Below are 8,155 nucleotides of genomic sequence, written 5' to 3'. Positions count from 1 at the left end.
CATAAGTAGATCGGTTGCTATTTTTTTTATGTTCAAATTTGTTGTTTGATGTTTCTTTTTTTCCTTTTTTTTTTTAACTCGTTTAATTGTGATGGCTTGAGAGCACAGTAAAGTGAATAATTTTTTTTTGTATGTGTGTTCAAAATTGTTGTTCGCTTTTTTTCTTCTTCTTAATTTTGATATTAATTTTTGTCTGATTATGATGGTTTGTGAGAAGATTAAAATGAATAATCTGATATTAGATTTGTTATTGAAAATTTATTCTACTTACCTTTTTATGCAGTTTTTTGAAACTTGATGGGAGCTACAATTAAAATTGTGGTTGAATAAGCTTTATAATGGAGATCGAAGATGATATTATTTGTTGGGCTTTAAGTTGGTGAATGACGAATAGTAATGAGAGGTTGCTTTTAATCACTCAAAACTTAGAACTCAATGAAACAATAAAAAAGACATCACTTATTTTTGCATGCTTTTGCATTGCTCCTAATATGTGAGTTTTTCGAACTTTATTTATATTACTTTATAGCTTTTAATAATTTTTAGTCTTTTAATACTTTTTAAAACATGCCTTAGTTATATCTATATCCTTCTTTTAATACTTTTTAAAACCTTCCTTAGTTGTATCTATATTCTGAATTTTCGAAATTTATTTATTGTAGATAATCTTAATGAAGGAAAAAAATTCAATCAATATTTTAAGGACCGTCATTCTTCTATATGTAAGTGATTTTATAAAATTGAATTCACTAAAGTGAGGTGCGATTCTAAACAAATAAATATAAAAAAGTTAGAATAAGAAAAAATTTAACAAATACCAAATTTTTAAAAGTTTTAAAAAAAAAACAAGAAAAGATTTTAAATATAGAAATAAAAAAAAATCATCATACCACAAATATGATTCAAGTGATTTAAACTTTTACACTTCATTAAAAATTTTCACAATAGATAAAAATATTTAATTTTAAATAATCAAATATTACACGTATGAGACACGTGCAACTAAACTAGTCTTAAAAAAACAAATGCAACCTAAGCCAATTATGTTTTCACCTTAAGAGGAATTGAAACCCATCAACCTTTTTTTTTTTTTTTTTGGTGAAAAACCCATCAACCTTGGCTCGCTACCCGTTAGTCTGGACTCTACCCAATTGTCAAATTTATTATAAACTTCTAACCATAAGTTTCTCTTATCAAATAAAATTTTGTTATCGAGTGCTTTAAAGATCATTTTATGATAATTCACTTTTGATCTGTTAGTTATGATAAGTTCCGACTTTGATTATTATATTTACAATTTATTTACATAAGCAATATGTTATATTTAGATTATTATTACTAGAAATACGCTCAAATTCAAAGGAAAATAACAGTAAAAAGTTAACCTAATACATAGATAACTGAATGATTTACAATTAGTAATTTGTTAAAAATTTTAAGGTTTCACAAGTTGAAACATAAAAAATAATGTATATTCTAGTAAATTTAAAGTTAAATCTACGTAACAATATACTTCAAGAATCAAAATAAAAATTTATCAATATTTCAAAGACTAAAAACATTACTTATGTTATGAAATATAAAGTAAGAATAAGAAAGAACAAGAACAAATAGGGAGAATAGAGACTAATTCTTATTTCTCATTCTTAAAGATGATTTAAAATGAAGGAAACCCTTCTATTTATTGAGAAAATTTACTCCTAATTTCTGACTAAAAGACAGTTACTTCAAATCCTGATAGCTATCAACTAGATCTTGATAGATCTTATTAGATCTTGATAGATTTTATCTATATTCTTGATATACATTTACTATAATGTAAATACATTCATAACACTCTCCCTTTAATGTCTAATTGATAGATAATGTGCCTCCTTACAAAAATTCACTGGGATAAAAAATCTAGTGAAGGAAAAAGAGTACACATCTCTAACAATACGCATATATACTGCCTCATTAAAAACCTTACAAGGAAAACCTAGTGAGACAAAACCTTGAAAGGTAAAAAGAGTACAACGCGTATTTGCTCCCCCTTATGAAAGTTGCAATTGGAGAAGATTTGGTGAATAAATCAGCCGCATTGTCATTTGAACGAATCTGTTGCACGTTAATATCAACATTCTTTTGTAGCTCATGAATGTAAAAAAACTTTGATGAAGTGTGTTCCATTCTATCTCCTTTTATGAATCACTGCTAAAAAAATTGAAAAAATCGACCACCCAAAACCGACCACAAAAAGTGGTCGGAAAAAACCGACCACTTTTTTAAAATTTTTAAAATTTTTTTTAATTAAGAAAAGCTACCACTTGTGGTAGCTTTATAATTACAAAATATCAAAATAAATATTTCAATTATTTTTATATTAATTATTATATATTTTTAAAATTAAAATTTTAAAAAAATAACAAAACTGACCACAAGTGGTCGATTTTTTTTTTAAAAAAATTAATTTAAAAATATTTCAAAAAACTAGCCACAAGTGGTTGGTTTTTAAAAATTCTTTTTTAGTTAATTTTTTGAAAAACCGACCACTTGTGGTCGATTTTTTAAATTTATTTTAAAAAGAAAATATTTTAAAAAAAGCCACCACTTGTGATCGATTTTTATTTAAAATAAAAAGAAATTAATTTTTTATTAATGTATTTAATATAAACCCACCACTGGTGGTAGTGTAATACCCCGTACTTTTTCCTAGCTAATTTCATCTCAAGAATGTCTAGTATTAAATCTAAATTGAATGATGGCTATTCCAAGAGGAATTTTTAAGATTTTCACTTTTTGTCATGTGGAAAATTCAATAAGCTTTCCATCGATATAAGATATATCCAAATTCGATAACCGGGTCAGAAGTTACGACTATTTCAAGTTCCTGTCGTAAAATAGCACCATATTAGTCAGTGGCGCGCCACACCACAAGAGGAAATGGAATTTGGAAAATTCTAGTAGGGGTCCGCGATTATGGCGCGTCGCGCGAGGGCCCAAATTCAGAATTATCCTTTTTCAGTGTCTTAGCGCAATTTTCTCCGCATCGCGCCAAAGTTCCAGGTCGCAAAAGAAGGGGCAACACGATGGCTCCGCGTCGTGCCATCCCTCAATTTCTCAATTGTCAAAATCTAGTGACATGGCACGACAGTGCTGCGTCCCGCCAAGGGTCCAATTTGCAAAATTTTACTGAAATTAAATGACGCGTCCAGGGTTAAAAGGGTCAACTTTCCATCCCTATTTAAGCCCTTTAACATGTAATTCAGCCAATTTTCACCCAAAATACACTCTCTTCTCTGAAAAAACCTCTCAAGAACAACCTAGGGCTTTTCAAAGAAGATTCAGAATCAAGAATTTCCTCCGTCAATCTTCACAAAATCACGAACTAAGCTATACGTAGTGTTCATTCATGGAATCCTTTCGTCCATAAAGCCCAAGAATATTTTTTCTAGGTTTAATTTTATGGATTTCCTTATGAATTTAATGTTGGGTTTATTTTATTTATGTTGAGAATGATCAATTAAATTCAAATCCATGTTGGGTGATCAATTTTATGTGGAATTGATTTGTATAGATGTATATTCATGTGAACCTATGAATAAACCCTAAATGATGAAATTAGAGATGAATCATGATGATTAATTGTTGTATAATGTTTTCTACATGTGCTATGCCTATCATGTGTTTGATTAAATGCCTAGATGAAGGAACAATACCCAACTAGTATTATATCGTGAAATTCTCATGTATGTACAAGTTATGCCTATCACATGTTTTGATGGAATGCTTTTAAAAATGTATTATGGATTATGATGTTAGTTATATGTTCAAGTAAGTTATGCTTGGTCAGTTTTCCTTCCATCGAGTCCTGGGGTACTTGCACCCGAAATATTAGTTGTGTGCCTAAAGCCATGTCATGTTTCCACGATACTCTCAGTCAAGCTATGAATCCTTAGACTTCAGACAGTCTTATGACTTAGGAAATATCCATGATATCATGAACTCAGTCAGTTGTCAGATATCAGTAATATTCCGTCAGTCAACGGAATTCAGTAACTCAGTCCATATTTAGTTCAGTAAATTAAGTTCAGTGTCTATTCAGATGGGAGTAAAAATTAGCACCGAGTGAACCGAAGGATGGGAACTCACGTGTTATGTGAGGGTATGATTCTTAGAACCAATCCTTGCGTTCCAGAACTATGTAGCCAGCATAGGTTGAGACATCATAGCCTGCTATATGAGGGTAGATGAGGTGGCTTATCCTGCTATATGAGGGTTCCCACCATTCTCACTAGAGTTACCTGTTATATTAGGGTTACTCACATATTGTCCTTACCAATGGTGCAGTATTGACACTCTTCCAATCAGGGCATAAATTGGACCTCAATTCAGCTATAACGCATTATTTGGGGCATGTTGGTTAGATGACAAACCCTTACAGTCTCAGTATCAGTCTCAGTCTCAGTAAAAGAACTCAGATAGTTCTTCAGAATTTAGGATTGTCAAATACTATTAACTCAGATGCAGTACGGAACTCAGATAGTTCTATCAAATTCAGGACTGTCAGATACAGTTACTCATGTTATTAGTTATATTCAGATTCAGTAATCATGTTATCACAGTAGTAGTGTCAGTTGTTATGTCCCATGTATGTTTTCTCATGCTCATGATAGTTAGTCAGTTATTATTATTGTTCATGCATATGAACCCCATGCATTCAGCCTACCTCACATGCATACCAGTATATTCAAAGTACTGACGCATTTGTGCTATGGTGTCTTTTACCATAGGTTCAGAGACACGAGCTCCAGATCAGCAGTAGATTCCAGTTTCTGCAGTCAGATTCAAAAGTGAGTCCTCATCATTTGAGGACATGATTATTCCCTATTATCTCATTAATTAGTTTATTAGTTAGAGTTAGTTGGGGACATTCCCATCAGCTCCTTAGTCAGGCAGTTCAGTCATTTAGAGGCTTTCTAGACTATCATATTTCAGACTTCAGTATTTTTAGTTTTGTTTTGAGTATTCTATACCCCATACAGATATTATATCATTCATATTATGTTCATATTAAACCTTATGGCCTTTTAGTGCATGTTTCCGCATTATTATGTCATATTATGCAGTGTACAGGTACAGATATTAGTCATGGGTTAGCTTGTGATCCTTCGGGGTCATGAGAACCGTGTAGCATTTCGGGTACCAGATCTGGGGTGTTAAAAATTTAGTATCAGAGCCTAAGGTTCAATAGTGTCATAGAAAGTCTGAAAGCCGCATCTTGTAGAGTCTTGTACATGGGTGTGTTGCATGCCACATTTATGTACAGGAGTCTATAAGATGTTTTAGGAATAGTTTCCCCTCTTTCAGTATTCATGTTGTACCAATACGCATAATCTTAAGTCAATCTCTCAGTCTAATCCGTTCTCCCTTTCTTCTACAGAATATGCCTCCTAAAAAAGAAATGGAAATCAGTCAACCTCTCAGCCCAAAGATTCTTTGGATAAACATATTTCTCATGTAGAGTTCCAAGCTACATTCACTACTCTTGGTAACTCAGTTGCTGCTCAGAATGAATGACCAGCTGTTGTTCCGGCTAATCCAGTGGCCAATTCAGATGCAGCCTGGATTTGGGATTTCACCCGAATGAATTCTCCATCCTTTTTCGGGTCTAAGACAGATAAGGACCCTCAGAAAATTCCTAGATCAGGTTCAGAAGGTGACATATATAATGAGGGTTATTTCTAGTGAGAGTGTTGAGCTACCTGCATATCAGTTGCAGGATGTGGCTCATACTTGGTTCAAGCAGTGGAAGTCAGAGAGGGCAGATGATGTAGGGTCAGTTGAGTGGGAGGAGTTTGCTTCAGCGTTCCTTGATAGATTCTTTCCCCTAGATCTTAGAGAAGCTAAGGTGCTAGAATTCATCAACCTCAGGTAGGGCAATATGACAGTGAAAGAGTATTCTCTTAATTTTACTCAATTAGCCAAATATTCCCCTCATGTTGTTGCAGTTAGCAGGGCAAGGATGAGTAAGTTCATTTCAGGGGTGAATGATCGCGTGGTTAATAAGTGTAGATCCACCATCTTAAATAGTAATATGACATTAGCCAATCTCATAACTCATGCTCAGCAGATAGAAGAGTAGAAATTTAAGCAGAGGGAGAAGTAAAATAAGAGAGTTAGCGCAGGTAGCTTTAATTTTAGTCAGCCTAAGTCAGAGAGAAGCAATCGCTCTCAGTTTCATCCTAAGTCATCAGTTCCAGCTTTTTCTTCAGCCAGTGCTCCAGTTCCTAAGTTCAGAGAGGGTAACAAAGATAGAGCACCAGGCTCTAAGTCCCAGGGCAGTGTTAGCAGTACCAGCACCTATCCTATTTGCCAGACTTGTGGCAAGCACTATTAAGGTATTTTCAGAGCTGGCAGTGGTATTTGTTTCGGATGTGGAAAGCTAGGTAACAGAGTCAGAGACTGTCCTTATCCAGGTCCTTAGGGTCAACAGAATCACTTCTCAGCTCAGTCCGATCACCCAAATCAGTAGGGTGCCACCTCCAGTGCTACTAGTGGGCAACGCCCAAATCATCTCTATGCTCTTTAGTCCTGACAGGATCAGAAAAATTCTCCTGATTTAGTTACTAGTATGTTAAAGATCTTTCATGTGCATCTTTACGCTTTGCTAGATCCAGGAGCTTCTTTGTCTTTTGTCACTCCCTATATAGCAGGCGATTTTAGAATTAGTCCCGAAATCCTAGCAGAGCCCTTTTTAGTCTATACCCCAGTGGGTAAAACCATCATAGCCCAGTGGGTATATAGGAACTGCCCGGTTATGATATTTCATAAAGTCACTTCAGCAGACTTAGTCGAATTAGAGATGACTGATTTTGATGTCATTCTCGGCATAGATTGGCTTCATTCTTGCTATGCCAAAGTCGAATGCAGAAACAGAATAGTCCAATTTCAATTCCAAATGAACCCATCCTTGAGTGGAAGGGTAGTGTATCTGCTTTCAGGGGTCAGCTTATTTCCTACCTTCGGGCAAGGAAAATAATATCTAAAAGATATGTCTATCATCTTGTTCGAGTTAAGGACACTAGTTCCAAAACTCCCATCCTTGAATCAGTTCCAGTTGTAGGTGAATATTCAGATGTCTTTCCTGAAGATCTTCCAGAAATTTCTCCCGAAAGGGAAATAGACTTTGGTAATGATCTTTTTCCAAATACTCAGCCTATCTCTATTCTGCCATACAGAATGGTACCAGCAGAACTTAGAGAACTGAAAGAACAATTGAAGGATCTCTTAGATAAGGTATACATCAGGCCCAGCATTTCCCCGTGGGGTGCTTCAGTATTATTCATGCACAAGAAAAATAGTTTTCTCAGAATGTGTATAGACTACCATCAACTCAATAAGGTCACAGTCAAGAACAAGTATCCTCTTCCCAGAATCGATGACTTATTTGACCAACTTCAGGGTGACAGTTATTTCTCTAAGATAGACCTCAGATCTGGCTATTATCAGCTCAGAGTCAGAGGATATGATATTTCAAAAATATTTTTTTATACCCGGTATGGTCACTTCAAATTCCTAGTAATGTCATTTGGTCTTACCAACGCCCCAGTCGCTTTCATGTACTTGATGAACCATGTTTTTAAGTAGTACTTGGACATGTTCATCATAGTGTCACAGATGCTATTCTAGTTTATTCCCGCAGTGAGCGTGATCAAGCAAACTATCTCAGAATAGTACTTCAGACTCTCAGAGATCATCAGCTATTTTCTAAATTTAGAAAGTGCAAATTTTGGCTAAGGTCAATAGCATTCCTTGGTCATATCATTTTTGGTGATGGCATTAGAGTTGATCCTCAGAAGATCGAAGCAGTAAGAAACTGGCCCAGACTTGTCTCTCCATCAGATATCAGGAGTTTCTTGGGTTTGGCTGGCTATTACCAATGGTTTGTTGAGGTATTTTCTTCTATTACATCCCCTATGTCTAGATTGACTCATAAGAAAGTCAAGTTTTAGTGGTCAGATCCTTGCGAGAAGAGTTTTCAAGAGTTGAAGACTCGACTCACCTCAGCTCCAGTCTTAGCTCTCCCAGATAGTTTAGATGGGTTTGTAGTGTATTATGATGCATTCAGAGCAGGTTTGGGTTGTGTCCTCATATAGCATGGTAAGGTCATAGT

This window comes from Capsicum annuum, chromosome 7 (genome assembly GCF_002878395.1).
Source record: "Capsicum annuum cultivar UCD-10X-F1 chromosome 7, UCD10Xv1.1, whole genome shotgun sequence".
NCBI lineage: Eukaryota > Viridiplantae > Streptophyta > Magnoliopsida > Solanales > Solanaceae > Capsicum > Capsicum annuum.
The sequence above is the reverse complement of the archived record's forward strand: the minus strand, read 5'-3'. Positions refer to the sequence as shown.